This window comes from Heteronotia binoei, chromosome 16, assembly GCF_032191835.1.
Source record: "Heteronotia binoei isolate CCM8104 ecotype False Entrance Well chromosome 16, APGP_CSIRO_Hbin_v1, whole genome shotgun sequence".
NCBI lineage: Eukaryota > Metazoa > Chordata > Lepidosauria > Squamata > Gekkonidae > Heteronotia > Heteronotia binoei.
This window is the reverse complement of record NC_083238.1, coordinates 52560208-52577782: the sequence shown is the minus strand read 5'-3', so window position 1 is coordinate 52577782 and position 17575 is coordinate 52560208.

Here is a 17575-nt window from a genome sequence, read left to right as displayed (position 1 = left end):
CCCTGATGTTATCAGGGAGGGCATTCCACAAAGTGGGGGCTATTACTGAGAACACTCCGGCTCTGGTGGTGGACAATCAAGTTTCTTTCGGTCCAGGGATCTTCAGGAGTTTTTGAGACCCTGAACGTAGTGCTCTCTGGGGTATCTATGGGGAAAGGCGGTTCTGGAGGTAGACATAACGATGTTTCTGGCAGTGCAGTGATGTCACTTCCTGCACACACAGGAAGTAATATTATTGCATCACTAGCAACACAGAGCACTCTAGTATTTGAGCAAAACCTCTATGGTAAAATGATGCCATTACTCTTGTCTAGGCCTTTTCATGCTGCCAATAAATTCTTTCCCTTGGCCCCAGGGGTTGCCAGTGGTTGCAGTTATGAACATGTATGTAGAACATACAAACGAATGTGAATGATTTAGTGCCTCAACCTTCTGTGTTCCCAATATTTATGTGCAATAATGTCCGTGCATTCCCCTTTCAGTAGCTGCAGTGTTTCTTCATATTCTGGAACTCAGACCTCCCTCCAAACTTTACCTCTGAGTCTCCAGTCTACCAGCAAGGTTGAGTACCCAGCCTTTACCCACTGCCAGATGTATGCAGCTCACTGCTGTGGACTGTTTGACCTTTATCTTCCTCTTACAACCCACCACCTTCTGCCAGTAAATTTAGTAGAAGCAGGGAAAGGCAGGACTGTGGTCTCTCCCCCACCCCACCCCGCCCCGATCTGCTATAACTTAGGCAGCCTGAGAGTCAGTTCGGTGTACTGGTTAAGTGCGCAGACTCTTATCAGGGAGAACCAGGTTTGATTCCCCACTCCTCCACTTGCAGCTGCTGGAATGGCCTTGGGTCAGCCATAGCTTTCATAGGAGTTGTCCTTGAAAGGGCAGCTGCTGTGAGAACTCTCTCAGCCCCACCCACCTCACAGGGTGTCTGTTGTGGGGGAGGAAGATAAAGGAGATTGTAAACCACTCTGAGATTCTGAGTGGATGGCAAGATATAAACCCAATTTCTTCTTCTTCTCCTCCTCCTTCTCCTTCTTCATCCACAGTCTGATCTTATCAGAGCCTGAAGCTAAACAGGTTTAGCTATGGTTCATATTTGGATGGGAGACCACCAAAGAACTCCAGGGTTGCTATACAGAGATAGGCAATGGCCAGCCACCTCTGCTTATTTCTTGCCTTGAAAACCCCACAATCCTGGGGTTGCCAGGAGTCCATTGCAACTTGAGGACACACCTTTCTTTTGATTCTATTACAAATTATGAGAGTTTCCCAGATGTTTCATTCTCTGATGCCCGTCTGTCTTCAGAGTCTCATTTAAGAAAAAACAACGCTTGGCATATTTGACGTGAAATATTGTTTGTTTCAGTTAATCCTTTTTAGAAGAATGACATTTCTTGTGTCCATCAATCCTGCTTTCTATTTCAGATGCAAACGCAGGCCTCTAGATCTTTCTCACCGCTTGCTGTTCGGCACTGAATGCTTATTTACTGTCTAGGGAGCTCTTTCGAATTGTGCTGGTATTCGGGTTTCATTTACATGCTGTGGAAATGGTTGTGTCCAGGGGTCATTTTGTAGAAAAATAGGTGATGGGGCTCATTAGCATATGCCACCCCCCACCACCAGCAAAAAGCAAGCGAACACAAGAAAGGAGAGCCCCAGGCACGCGAGATCTGCTTGGGCTGGCTAGAGATCCAGCCAGTCCAAGCAAGCCTTGCTCACCCTGGGCTCTCCTGGGCTGCCCCCCTCCACAGTCAAAAGTCCAGGAAGCCACCCACTGCCCACAATCACATAAGAAGTGGAGAAAGGGTGGTGTGGGCTTCTCCAGGGGTCTGTCATATTCTCAGGGTGCAGGCAGGCAGGAGTCCAAAGCCAGTCCAAGGTCCAGGAAATCAAGCAGGAGCCAAATCACCAATGCAGAATCACAAACCAGAATCAGAAGTCAATGTCCAAAAGCCAAAAGGTCAGGGTGCCAAGGAAATCAAGCAGGTCAGGATCAGGAAGGAGCGTGGATGCAAGCCAGAGAATAGACTTGTTGCTTCCACAAGGTTACCAGGTCCTGAGTGGGAGCTATATAGAAGCCTCAATCAGCCTGCTCCCTGGGTGGCAGTGACTCTGCTAGAACTCAGGGCTGAGAGATCTGAAGCATTGGTGTGCCTCATGTCTTCGCTCTGAAAGTTCTTCCCAGAGCCTGCTTCGAACTCTTGAGATGGGAGGAGGAGAGCTTGGAGGAGATTGATCATCAACAGCTGACACTGGTGCCTGGAGAGTGATTGATGGGCCAGCAGCTGTTTGTTCAGCTGAGGAACTGGCTGGCAACACTTCCAGGTCTATTAACCCTTCCAGCTCCTCCTCATCAGGGCTCATGACAGGGTTAATGAGGGCTGCTGGAGGTGTGACAAAGCTCCTGGTGGCTGGCTGGCTGCCCGCTCTCCTAATCCAGGGATTGTTATGCAGCTGCACCTACTATTCAATGGACAAGGTATGTAGGTGGGGAGAAGGAGGGGGAACTGTCACTCCTGTGAGCTCTTGCTGAATTCAAGGGCTGGTTGTGCCAATCTGAATGTGGGTTGTTGGACTTATTTAACAGCGACGCAGCAAACAGCTGGATTGACAACTGCTTCCAACAGATGTTAACGTGTCCATCTTCTGTATTGATTGACTGTCCGGTCTTAAATAGATTCAAAAGGAATGCCTGACAGAGACCTAATTCCAGACGATCCATTCGAAAAGCAGGAGGTGTCCTCCCGGATCAACATTGATTCCAAAACTGTCAACCCCTTCAAAGCGTTCGTCCACCGCAAGTTGCTTGAGGCTTATGAAGGTGAACTGCAAAGGTCGCTGGAGTAAATAATTTAAACTGCCGGCTCTTATTCGCCATTATCCATCACTCAGAAATAAAGGAATAATCGGAGCTCTTCCAGGTAAAGACGAGCGAGGCCTTCATAATTGGGTGATCGTAACGATGAGGCAGCACAGAACTGAGGACAAGGAAGCGGAATTGAGCAGCTTCTGTTCAACTGTGTCACTCTTGAAGGAGCTTTATAAGCTGTTTATATGTTTAGGTTTCGGTTTATTGGATTTATATCCCGCCTTCCCTGCCAAAGCAGGCTCAGGTTCCCTTCCTCGAGCGTGGTGACTTGGCAACCATGATTCATGCAACAGTCACCACGAGACTGGACTACTGTGATGCCTTCTACATGGGGCTGCCCCTCTCGAACCCAGAAACTGCAGCTAGTGCAGAACGTGGCGGCCAGGCTGCTATTGGGGCTCCCCAAGTGGGGGCATATACAGCCGGTGCTGCGGGAACTGCACTGGCTGCCAATAGTATACCAGGTTCGCTACAAGGTGCTGGTTATTACCTTTAAAGCCCTATATGGCCGAGGACCTGCTTACCTTATAGACCATCTCTCCCCCGCACGTTCCCCAGAGGGTACATCGATCTGGGATGAAAAATCTATTAGCGATCCCTGGGCCGAGGGAGGCTAGATTAAAGTCCAACAGAGAGAGGGCCTTCTTGATTGCTGCCCCCTATTGGTGGAATCAACTGCCAGAAGAAGTTAGGGCCTTGCGGGACCTCGCCGAGTTCCGCAAGGCCTATAAGACAACTCTATTCAAGCAGGCTTTTAATTGACACGGAAGGACTGATACGATGTGACTGAGATACATCTAATATATACTGAACGCCATCTGATGCGAGAAAATATCAAATACGATTAGCACCAGCCTGTCCTAATTGTTCTTAACTCTTTTAATCGTTTAATTTGTTTTAATTGTTCAATTGTTCTGATCGTACTGGTTGTGAGCCGTTTATTTATGTTATTTATATGTTTACTTATGTTATTTATTGTCCACCTTTGCTGCAAGAATTCAAGGAAGATTATGCATAATGAACTAGTACAATCACAAAAAAAGGGGGGAAGGACCTTCCCCGTCCACCTTCAGGGGTGGTGGAGCCATGCTGCGGTCAACTTGAAAAGCAGCTTGATTTGCAGATACTTCCAAGTATTAGTGATCATTTGGAATATTGTGCACAGTTCTGGTCACTGCACCTCAAAAAAAAAGATATTACAGCATTGGAAAAGGTGCAGGAGAGGGCAACTAAAATGATTAGGGGGATGGAAGATCTTCCCTAAGAAGAAAGGTTAAAGGGGTTAGGGCTCTTTCGCTTGGAGAAACATCGGCTGAGGGGTGACGTGATAGCGGTTTACAAAATTATGCATGGGATAGAGAAGGTAGAGAAAGAAGTACTCTCCTCCCTTTCTCACAAGACAAGAACTCATTGGCATTCAATGAAATTCATAGAACCAAAGAGTTGGAAGGGACCTCCAGGGTCATCTAGTCCAACCCCCTGCACAATGCAGGAAACCCACAAATACCTCCCCCTAAATTCACACAATCCTAATTGCTGTCAGATGGCCATCTAGCCTCTGTTTAAAAACCTCCAAGGAAGGAGAGCCCACCACCTCCTGAGGAAACCTGTTCAATTGAGGAACCGCTCTAACGGTCAGGAAGTTCTTCAATTCATTGGTTCTGGTCTTACCTTCTGGAGCCACAGGACACAATTCCACACCCTCCTCTATATGACAGCCCTTCAAGTCCTTGACAATGGTGATCCTATCACCTCTCAGCCGCCTCCTCTCCAGGCTAAACATGCCCAGCTCCTTCAACCTTTCTTCATAGGACTTGATCTCCAGACCCCTCACCATCTTTGTTGCCCTCCTCTAATGAGCAGTAGACTTAAAACAGATAAAAGGAAGTACTTGTTTACTTCCAAAGAGTAATTAACACATGGAATTCACTGCCACAGGAAGCGGTGGCAGCTGCAGGCATAGACCACTTCAAGTGGGGACTGGATAAACGTATGGAGTGAGGTCCATCAGTAGCTCTTAGCCACAAGGTATAGATGGAGGACTCTGTCTGGGGCAAGTAACGCTCTGTATTCTTGGCACAGGCAATGGCCAACCACTTCTGAGCTTCCCTTGTTGGTCTCCTTTCCAAGTGCTAATGAGGGCTGACCCTGCTTGGCTTCTGAGATCTAATGAGATTGATTTGCCTGGACTCTCCAGGTGATGGCAATTGTTTCATACGGGGCTTTTTTGTAGAAAAAGCCCAGCAGGAATCCATTTGCATATTAGGCCACACCCCCTGATGCCAAGACAGCTGGAAGATGATGCTATTGGATTTATATCCCGCCCTCCACTCCGAATCTCAGAGTGGCTCACAATCTCCTTTCCCTTCCTCCCCCACAACAGACATCCTGTGCGGTGGGTGGGGCTGGAGAGGGCTCTCACAGCAGCTGCCCTTTCAAGGACAACCTCTGCCAGAGCTATGGCTGACCCAAGGCCATTCCAGCAGCTGCAAGTGGAGGAGTGGGGAATCAAACCCGGTTCTCCCAGATAAGAGTCCGCGCACTTAACCACTACACCAAACAGGAACTGTGTGCCTGTGCGTTCCTGCTCAAAAATAGCCCCGAGTATGCGTGTGAGAGAGAATAAATGTCTGATTCTGAGTTCTGTTGATCGTTTGCAGCAGCTACCATGTCTCAGTTTTCACAGGAGAACCAAAACTGACAGCTGTCTAATAGGCATTTGTCTGGGAATATCAGCTTGAACATTTTTATAGATCTGAATAAGAGAATACACTGGGAAATGAAATGCAGAACTGAAGATGATGTTCTCCCAGTTAGGAAAGATATTTTGCTTTTCCTCTCATGAACTAAATCTGCTTTCATTTTCCATCAAGGGTAATTTGAATGCAGTGAGACACTGATTCTTCATTCCCCTGCAAAATTATGCCACCCCATGAATGGAAAAAAATACTACCATGTGGATCCATTTGTGCAGAAGGGCCTCCTCTAATTGATTGATTGATTTGATAGGGGTGCCAGCCTTCGGTTGGAATCTGGGGATCCCCTGGAATATCAGCTCATCTTCAGACTACGAAGATCAGTTCCCCTGGAGATTTTGGAGGGTGGACTCTATGGGATTGTACCAAGCGGTGGAATTCTAGCAGGAGCTCCTTTGCATATTAGGCCACCCTTCTTTGATGTAGCCAATCCTCCAAAAGCTTACAAAAAAGAGCCTGCTAGAATTCCACTCCTGATTGCACCCCACTGAAGACCCTTCTCTTCCCAGGCTCCACCCCCAATCTCCAGGATCCGGCAATCTTACTTCCCATTCCCTGCCAGTGAGCAGGGGGACCAGGCACCCCTACGTCTGCCTTTCTCACTCAAACTCAAGTTGGATATTTTAGCTATGTTACTCTTCCTCAGGGCTTTTTTTTGTAGCAGGAACTCCTTTGCATATTACGCCACACACCCCGATGCAACCAATCCTCCTGGAGCTTACAGTAGGCCCTGTACGAAGAGCCCTATTAAGCTCTTGCGAGACTGGCTACATCAGGGGTGTGTGGCCTAACAGAGCCGAATTAACAATTAGGCCAAATAGGCACTGGCCTATGGCCCCCCATGCCTTTAGGGGGCCCGGGATGGCTTTCCCCCTTGTTTTCCCCTTGCTTGCAGCCCTCCCAGCTTGCACGCACAGCCAGCAACTGAGCCGCTCTTTGCCCAACATGCCTGGTGCGGTTGCGGCTGGCGTTGTCGCCAAGTTTGCCACTCTAGAGAGCCAGACTGGAGAAACAAACTGAAGAGCCAGTTTGGTGTAGTGGTTAAGTGTGCGGACTCTTATCTGGGAGAACTTGGTTTGCTTCCCTACTCCTCCACTTGCACCTGCTGGGATGGCCTTGGGTCAGCCATAGCTCTGGCAGAGGTTGTCCTTGAAAGGGCAGCTGCTGTGAGAGCCCCCTCAGCCCCACTCATCTCACAGGGTGTCTGTTGTGGGGGAGGAAGGTAAAGGAGATTGTAAACTGCTTTGATTCTCTGGTTCAGAGAGAAGGGCGGGGTATAAATCTGCAGTTCTTCTTTCTGCTTCTCCCCCGCAGCTTTGTCCAAGGGGCTTTTGAGAAGGTGCCTGCAGGCTGCAGCGGGGGACATTGGTGGTGGGGCACTCAGACTGTGAGGAAATTTGCGAGGGGGTACCCAAGAGTTCGACTGCATAGGGACCTCCACAGGGTTTAATCTGACACTGTGACCTAATATGCAAAGGAGTTTTTGCTACAACCCCCCCCCCCCCCGGTTCTTCCTCCAGAGTTTTTCACTATCTATCAAATCTCGTTTGAAACCAGTGAATACACAAATGGATTCAAAGTAGGGTTGCCAATCCCCAGGTGGGGGTAGGGGATCCCCAGGTTTGGAGACCCACCCCCCGAGACACATCTGCTGGGAACTCTGTTATTCCCTATGGAGACTTGTTCCCATAGAAAATAATGAATTGATCCATGGGTATCTGGGGCTCTGGGGGGGCTGTGTTTTGAAGTAGAGGCACCAAATTTTCAATATAGCATCCAGTGCCTCTCCCCAAAATACCCCCTGAGTTTCAAAAATATTGGATCAGGGGGCCCAATTCTATGAGCCCCAAAAGTAAGTGCTCCTATCCTTCATTATTTCTTATGGAAGGCAGGCATTTAAAAGGTGTGTGGTCCCTTTAAAAGTGATGGCCAGAACTCCCTTTGGAGTTCAGTTGTGCTTGTCACACCCTTGCTCCTGGCTTCACCCCCAAAGTCCCCAGATATTTCTTCAACTGGACTTGGCAACCCTAATTCAAAGGCCTCCCCTGCCCCGAGTACTCAAAAAAAAAAAAAAAAACCCCGACAAGGGAGGGCAAATAATGACTGAAGAATTTGTTTTGAAAATAAGCCAATCATTTTTTCTTTGTTTAATGTGATGGGAAACCAAAGAAGAGAGGTTATGATTCTCTCACACATTTTGAGTCATTACTTCTGTCAGGGAGGCAACTTCTCACCAGCTCCTGCCAGTTTAAGAATGCGGGGACAGTATTGTTTGCATGAAAAATGTATCTCTAAGAAAATATAATGATTTCCATCTGCCAGTTTAAAACTTAATTTATGGATGTCAGGCTTGGTTTCCTTCTGCACTGGCCTAGCATTTTAATTTGCGCGGCGGAGGGGCCGCCAGAGAACTCTTCTGTTCCCTGTGCGCGCAACATAATGCATGAGGCCTGTTCTCCTCATGGAAGCCGCATGGATGGTGACTGGGTTTTTTATGATTTCTTCCCCTCCTCGTCCTCCTAAGCCCTGTGATGCTGCATAAATACTAAGTATTGTTGCTAAAAACTTCAAAGGCATCTCCGGTGGAGTGTGTGATTTGTACCAGCCTTCGCATCTCAGTGGGAAATTATTCTCCCACCGTCCCCCCCCCCAAAAAAAAAAATCACCTCACACATTTTGAGGCACTGTTCTTTATCAAGGATGGGGGTGATTCTGAATTTGTCATCCTACTCCTTCCCCCTTCCCAAGAAACCCTCCCCTTTTCTTTCAGCCGTCTGCTGTGCCATTTTGTGATATCACCAAAAACTGATATTTTTTCTTGGAGGAGGAGAAAAAGAAGAGGAGGAGGTTGGATTTATACCCCACCTTTCACTACCTGAAGGAGTCTCAGAGCAGCTTACAATCTCCTTTCCCTTCCCCTCCTATCAACAGACACCCTGTGAGGTAGGTGGGACTGAAAGCTCTGACAGAAACTGTTCTTTCCAGAACAGTCTTTGGCAGAGCTGTGACTGACCGAAGGTCACTCCAGCAGTAGTATGTGGAGGAGTGGGAAATCAAACTGGTTTTCCCAGATAAGAGTCCACACACTTAACCACGACACCGAACTGGCTCTTTTTTGCCCTCACAGGTGGGTGTTCAAACCTCAGGCTCAAACCCTAATGCAAGTAAAATGTCTTTTTATGATAAGGAGGCTAGGTTGCGGACCAAAGAGGCTAGGTTGCAGCTGACATGAGCTAGGGCCTTCTCGGTGGCAGCACCAGAATCATGGAATGCTCTCCCGGATGCCATAAGGGCCCTGTGGGGTCTCTCTACTTTCCGCAGGGCCTGTAAGACCGAATTGTTTCGACAGGCCTTTGAGAGCTAACCAGGAGAGAGCTGCCACTCTATATCATTATAGAGTACTATGTGATCACCGCTTATATTATATTGTAGTGATACAGCACCATTAAATGAAATGTTTTTAAAATAATAAATAAATGTCAGGGTTGTTCATTTAGTTAAAAAAAAAATTAATGCAGGACTGAATAACCAAATTCTGACAAACAGTTCCTTCGACTGTCTCCTTTCCATTCGTAGCCCCCTTTCCTGTCTGGTACAATGTTATAAAATGTTCCGTGGTACCAATAAATCAGCATCAAACTTTATTTGACTTACATTGTACACATAAATACCATATCAGTTGTCAGTCAATGAATACCGTATCTATTATCAAAGCTAGTCAGGCATGTAACAATACAAATACAACCCAATGCAAATTAATTTACAGAAACAATTCAGAGGAACAAAATCATTAATAAAAATATGGTGGTTGTGAAAACTCACGAGGTCGTGGCCGACATGGCTACCCCGCGGAGTTTTCCAGACAAGAGGTGGTCAGATTTAGTTTGCTGTTGCCTGTCTCAACAAAAATATACTAAGTATGAAAAGGTACAAATAGTGCCCTGATGTCTATAAGAACAAACATAAAAAAAACTGTTGTCAAAGGTAATACAAATACAAATCTCCATTAAGAGGGAGTAGTTATTCCAATTGACATGAAAATGGTACCTAGACAATTATTCCATTTTCCTATGTATATAGATTTATATATCCGTTTTATTTTTGGCTACCCTTCATACAAGAACATGTTGGGTGAATTTTTAAAGAAAATTATTATGTTTCCCATGACACCATTTTGATGGTTTCTATATGCCCCCCCACCCCCCACCCCCACCCTACAGCTACGTAAGTGCTCCTGAAAAAAAAATTGTGGGATGATTTCACACCAGTAAGTGGCAATCCAGTTATCAAAAGTTTTACACACAGTTATAACAGTGGTTCCAACCAACGTTCCCTCTAAGCCGCTGAGTCTTGTGAGCAAAAATTCTACTTTGTGAGCTACTGGCATTAAAGCTGTGAGCTACTGCATCCATTAGCGTGCTCTGGGGCCATTTTTCCTGAACGACGACAAAAATATGTGAGCTGGAGGCTAAAAATCTGTGAGCTAGCTCACGCTAACTCAGCTTAGAGGGAACACTGGTTCCAACTCATACCACTATATCTCCTCTTCTCTTGATCTTTCCCATTGGGGGTGGAAACTGGTGTCAAGTCATAGCTGACTTATGGCAACCTTATGGGGTTTTGGGGACAAGACCATCAGAGGTGGTTTGCCAAAGTTTGCCTCTGCGTCATGACCCTGGGATTCCTTGGTGGTCTCCCATCCAGATATTGACCAAGGCCGACCCTGCTTATCTTTCAGATGCGACAAAATCAGGCTAGCCTGGCCTATCCAGCTCAAGTTGACCTTTCCTGTTACACTCCCAATTTTTCCAAGAACTGTTTTGCTGTGATTTCTTTTCCTCCCCCTAGGGTTGCCAAGTCCAATTCAAGAACTATCTGGGGACTTTGGGGGCGGAGCCAGGAGACATTGGGGGTGGAGCCAGGAGCAAGGGTGTGACAAGCATAATTGAACTCCAAGGGAAGTCTGCCCATCACATTTAAAGGGACAGCACACCTTTTTAAATGCCTTTCTTCCATAGGAAATAATGAAAGATAGGGGCACCATCTTTTGGGGCTTGTAGAATTGGACCCCCTGGTCCAATCGTTTTGAAACTTGGGGGGGGTATTTTGTGGAGAAGCACTAGATGCTATACTAAAAATTTGGTGCCTCTACCTCAAAAAATAGACCCCCAGAGCCCCCAATACCCGCGGATCAATTCCCCATTATTGCCTATGGGAATCATTCTCAGTAGGGAATAATAGAGTGCCCAGTAGATATTTCCCTCCCCACCACGCTTTCTAAAGCAGGGGGAGGGCCTCCAAACCAGGGAATCCCCTGCCCCCTCCCTCTTTCTCGCACACAAATACTTACTGGGTCTTGTTCCTGCAGAACTTTACTTCATCTGAAAACGAAAGCAAAAGAAAGGGAGGGGCCGTTCTCCGAAGCCCTTCCTGTTTCCTGCTTCTTGCTCAGCCTTAAAGGCACATATTTTAAAAACGGACCTGCAGGAGCTCCAAAACTACATGGTGACTGTGCGGGGCGGGGCTTCCCCCACCACCCAGGTGGCTGGGGGCTGGGAGAAGCCTGTAAAAATGGGGGATCCCCCGCTGGGACCTGGGGATTGGGAAGCCTACCTCCCCCCTCCCAGGGGTTATTTTATAGAAAAAAGAGATTCCCAGGGCTCATTAGCACAACTCATTAGCACAACTCATTTGCATATGCCACACAACCAAGTGTAAAACTCTAGCAGGAGCTCCTTTGCATATTAGGCTATGCACCCCTGATGTAGCCAATCCTCCAAGAACTTACAAAAAAGAGTCTTGTAAGCTCTTGGAGGATTGGCTACATTAGAGGTGTGTGGCCTAATATGCAAAGAAGCTCCTGCTAGAATTCCAGCCCTGCACACACCCCTGACATCACCTCAAGGTGTACTAAACTAAATCAGCTCAGCATCTACTTTAAAATGCTTCTTGAATTATCGATGCCATAATAAAACCTTATTCCCATCATACTTTTTAAATTGCTTTCTCCTATGTGGCCATGGTGGTGTGATTAAGATTTCCATCTATCTGCTTTATGTATTTCGGTTATTCCCCCCCTCCCCTTTTTTAGTGGGGAAAAATATTAGAAACATTAGAAAAAATATTATTTGTCAAATCTTAGAGTTCAACAAAATTCTCAGAGGGGGTTTGAACAATGGAGCCCAGAAGAAAGTATCGGGGAGGGGGGCAGGTAAGAAAGAAAGAGCACAATAAAATATAAAGGTTCCAGAGCTCTGCTCCTGAGAGTTATTGCCCAAAATGAGGCCTGCCCCCTCCTGTAGAATAGAAACACAATTTCTTCAGTGGGTGGTCTTTGTACTACTAATCTGCCAGGCCCTCAAGGTGATGTCAGCAGCCATGGCTGCCATTTTATTTTTTTAATTGGGGCTATTTACACCATTTACCTGTGTTGGCGGTATTTTGCCTACTAGGTGCTCTTCGTCCAGTTCTTGTGTGTGCGTCACAAAACTATATGTGAGGGAGGTACTAAAAGCAGAATATCCAGCCTCACAAGAAGGGGGTTGCATGTTATTTAGCAGCATGGTAAAAAAGTCTAATTTTTTCAGCGTCAAGAACATTGCATATTCTTTCTTCCTGGTCTGAATTGCCCTCATACAGCTGGATGATGTTGCTGGCTGAATGCAAAACAGTCTTCCACCGTTATATATAAATAGCCAGAAGTCACAGAAGATTGACAGAATTTGTCATAATGGTGAGTGGGTTTCTGAAGGGAAGTGTTTGTAGGGATTGGGGGATTAGAGATGTGGGGCCATGAAGTAATAGTACAATCATATGGATGGATGGATGGATGGATGGATGGATGGATGGATGGATGGATGGATGACAGACAGATGATAGATAGATAGATAGATAGATAGATAGATAGATAGATAGATAGATAGATAGATAGATAGATAGATAGATAGATGGATGGATGGATGGATGGATGGATGGATGGATGGATGGATGGATGGATGGATGGATGTAGCTCTTTTACACATATTGTGTGGCTCTTGAAATCCCCACCACCCTGTTGGCTGGCTAGGAGAAAGCATTTCTCTCCTTCAATTACTTCTCCAAGCCAAGCCAGCTGGTGACTTAGAGAATGTATTTAAAGTTAGAGTTTCCTTCCTTCCTTCCTTCCTTCCTTCCTTCCTTCCTTCCTTCCTTCCTTCCTTCCTTCCTTCCTTCCTTCCTTCCTTCCTTCCTTCCTCCCTCCCTCCCTCCCTCCCTCCCTTCCTGGTCTCAAACATCTGATGTTCATGTCTTGCAGCTTTCAAACATCTGATACTTATTCTGTGCGGCTCTCATGTTAAGCAAGTTTGGCCACCCATCTAGTCCAACATCCTATCACACACATCTAGACAGTCAACAGCAGGGCATAAAGGCCGAAGCTTTTAAAATAACGACTGTTTTTGCACACAGCTAACCTCGCAGTCACAATCCTGTTCCCTCCGCAGCGTCCGGTCGGATTTTGCACCATCTGCGCCGGAGTTACAGGAAGTGCCGTGGCTTTTGCGTAGCAAACGTAAACCACTAAAACCCAGTTTACATTTGCTAAGCAGAAGGGTCAACAACAGGGCATAGAGGCAAAGGCCTTCCATGAGAAAAGCATCAGAAGAGCCTTGCTGGATCAGACCAATAGTCCATCTAGACTAGCAGCCTGTCTTACAGAGGCCCACCAGTTACTTAGCGGTCCAGCAACAGAGAACAGAGGCTGAGGCTTTCCTAAAAACATAAGAAGAGCCCTGCTGGATCAGACCAGCATCTGGTCTCACACAGCGACCAACCAGCTCTTCTGGAGGGCAAAATAAACAGGGCATAGAGGCTGAGGCCTTCCTAAGAGTATCAGAAAATCCCTGCTGGATAAGACCAGTGGTCCATCTAGTCCAGCATCCTGTGTCACACAGTGGCCAACCAGTTTCTCTGGAGGGCCAGCAAAACGCCATAGAGGCTGAGGCCTTCATAAGAACATAAGAGCCATGTTAGATTGGACCAGTGGTCCAGCTAGCCCAGCAACCAGTTCCTCTGGTGGGTCAACAACAGGACATAGCAAGTCAGGTTTTCCTCTAATAAGAACATAAAAAGTGCTCTCGTCGATCAGACCAGTGGTCCATCTCATCCAGCATCCTGTCTCACACAGTGGCCAACCAGTTCCTCTGGAAGGCCAATAACAGGACAGAGAGGCTGAGGCTTTCCTAAAAACACCAGAAGAACCCTGCTGGATCAGACCAGCATTCTGTCTCTCACAGTGGCCAACCTGTTCCTCCGGAGGGCCAACAACAGGGCAGAGAGGCTGAGGCCTTCCTAAGAACATCAGAAGAACCCTGCTGGATCAGACCAGTGGTCCATCTAGTCCAGCATCCTGTCTCACACAGCAGCCAACCAGTTCCTCTGGAGGGCCATCAACAGGGCAGAGAAGCCAAGGCCTTCCTTGCCCTGATGTTGCCTCCTGGGCTCTGGGGTTTAAAGGATTCATGCCTCAGAATTTGGAGGTTCCCCTTAGTCACCATGGTTAGTAGCCACTGATAGACCTCTCCTCCCCGAATCTATCCAACCCCCTTTGAAAGCTATTTGTTCCCGTGGCTACCACTACAACCTCTGGCAGTGAATTCCACATTTTAATCACTCACAGCATAAAGTAGTATTCCCTTCGTCCGTCCATCAGAATGTTCTCTCGGGGCTCACAAATAGCATGCTTTATCAAAAAGCAAAAGCTTTTATAGTGCAAAGGACAAAACCAGCAGCTGCTGAGTGTACCTTGCTGATTAGCTGGAAATGTCAGTGGATGGCTGAGTATACATAATCTGCCGAGTGCATCAGACACAGCAGGGGTGGAACTCTAGCAGGACCTCTTTTGCATAGTAGGCCACACCCCCCTGATGTAGCCAATCCATTAAGAGCTTTTTGCAAAAAGGGCCAGCATACCTTCGGGACCGCGCTCCCTGTACGGCTTATGTTGTAAGCCGCCCTGAGCCACTTCGGTGGGAAGGGCGGGATATAAGTCAAAATATAAATAAATAAATAAATAAATATAAATAAATAAATACGAGCTCTGTAGGTCTTTACGATCAGCGACCCAACAACTTTTGGTAATACCCGGCCCCAGAGATGTCCATCTGCCCTCAATGAGTCCCAGGGACTTTTCAACCCTGGCCCCTGCTTGGTGGAATGAGCTCCCCCTGGAGATCCGGGCCCTGCGGGACCTGCTCCAATTCCGCAGGGCTTGTATAACAGCGCTCTTTTGCCAGGCTTTCAGCTGAGGCAGCGGATGGCACCTGTTACTGGCCTCCCCTCTTCATTCCATCCCAGTGCTCTAAGATCTGCTGGACCTGTCTGTGAGGCCACGTCTGTGAGGCAGAACCCGCCATTTTAGTACCTATTGTCACTCTGTAGTTTTAGATGCTATATATTTAAATTGGTCTTTTATTGTTTCTATTGTAGATTGTTTTTAATGATGTAACCCGCCCTGAGCCTGTCCTATGGGAAGGGCGGGCTAAAAATTGAATAAAATAAATAAAAAAGAACCGGGAATTCACTGCCGCAGGAGGGAGGTGGTGGTGGCTACAAGCATAACCGGCTTCAAGAAGGGATTGGATAAACATACGGAGCGGAGGTTCATCAGTGGTTATTAGCCACAGCATATTGTTGGAACTCTCTGTCTGGGGCAGTGATGTTCTGTATTCTTGGGTCTTGGGGCGGGGCGGGCACAGTGGAAGGACTTCCAGTCCCACTTGTGGACCTCCTGATGGCCCTTGGGTGTGTTTTTTTTGTGGCCACTGTGTGACACAGAGTGTTGGACTGGATGGGCCATTGACCTGATCCAACATGGCTTCTCTTATGTTCTTATGTGCCACAGAGTGTTGGACTGGATGGGCCATTGGCCTGATCCAACATGGCTTCTCTTATGTTCTTATGTGACACAGAGTGTTGGACTGGATGGGCCATTGGCCTGATCCAACATGGCTTCTCTTATGTTCTTATGTGCCACAGAGTGTTGGACTGGATGGGCCATTGGCCTGATCCAACATGGCTTCTCTTATGTTCTTATGTGACACAGAGTGTTGGACTGGATGGGCCATTGGCCTGATCCAACATGGATTCTCTTATGTTCTTATGTGACACAGAGTGTTGGACTGGATGGGCCATTGACATGATCCAACATGGCTTCTCTTATGTTCTTATGTGCCACAGAGTGTTGGACTGGATGGGCCATTGGCCTGATCCAACATGGCTTCTCTTATGTTCTTATGTGACATAGAGTGTTGGACTGGATGGGCCATTGGCCTGATCCAACATGGCTTCTCTTATGTACTTATGTGACATAGAGTGTTGGACTGGATGGGCCATTGGCCTGATCCAACATGGCTTCTCTCATGTTCCTATGTTCTGTAGGAGGATTGGCTACATCAGGGGTGTGTGGCCTAATATGCAAAGGAGCTCCTGCTAGAATTCCACCCCTGAGAGACAGTGTGTTTGGCCCCTCGAGTCCCCCTCATATTTGAGAATCTGACACCAAAACTAACACTTCAGAGATTCCAAAGTCACTGTGATTAGTGCCTTGACATGGATAGCCCAGGCAAGCCCGATTTCAACATCTCTTGGAAGCTAAGCATGGCCAACCCTGGTAAGTACTTGGAAGGGAGACCTCCTTGCAATACCAGCAGTCAGGAAGACAGGGGCAAGCTATATCAGGCCACTGTATCAAACCATTATCTCCTTCATGCCCCAGTAGGTGTCTTCAGGAGTGGTGTTCCCTCTAAGCTGAGTCAGTGTGGGCTAGCTCACAGTTGTTTAGCCTCCAGCTGACACATTCTTGTCTTAGCTTAGAAGGATGGCCCCTAAAGCAAACTAATTTAGGCAATAGCCAAATTGCCTGCTCACAACTTTACTGCCATGAGAACGTAAGAGAAGCCATGTTGGATCAGGCCAATGGCTCACCCAGTCCAACACTCTGTGTCACACAGTGGTCAAAAAAACCCCAGGTGCCACCAAGAGGTCCACCGGTGGGGCCAGGACACTAGAAGCCCTCCCACTGTGCCCCCCCACAAGCACCCAGAATACAGAGCATCACTGGCCAGAAATAAGAACATAAGAGAAGCCATGTTGGATCAGGCCTGTGGCCATCCAGTCCAACACTCTGTGTCACAGAAGAACATAAGAGAAGCCATGTTGGATCAGGCCAATAGCCCATCCAGTCCAAAACTCTGTGTCACATAAGAACATAAAAGAGAAGCCATGTTGGATTAGGCCAATGGTCCACCCAGTCCAACACTCTGTGTCACACAGTGGCCAAAAAAACCAAGTGCCATCAGGAGGTCCACCAGTGGGGCTAGAAGCCCTTTTACTGTGCTGCCCAAGCACCAAGAATACAGAGCATCACTGCCCCAGACAGAGAGTTCCAACAATACACTGTGGCTAGTAGCCACTAATGGACCTCTGCTCCATATGCTTATCCATTCCCCTCTTGAAGCTGTCTATGCTTGTAGCTGCCATCACCTCCCGTGGCAGTAAATTCCACATGTTAAACACCCCTTTGGATGAATAAGTACTTCCTTTTCTCCGGTGGTCTGGACAGTGGGTCGGTCCGACTACTGGGTATAGGCTCCTCCTCCTCGTCACAGGGTCGGGTGCTCCAATCGATCCGGAGGGGGAGTGACCTATACCACCCAGGACGCGCCAGTTCTTCTCCCGGCCCTGCACGAGGCAGGACGGTTTTTCTCCAGGCGCTTGCTGAGAAGCGCAGAAGATCCGGATTACTGAAACAAAACAGACCGGAAGCGTTGGGATCGGTCCCAACAACACCGGTGGCGGCAGTCTGCAGGGTCTACTCACGAGTAGACCTTGAGCGAACGGCAGACGCCCGCAGCGCTTCGTTCCCTCGCAGTCGCGATTGGAACCAAGCCGGAAGGAAAGAGAGGCGGCA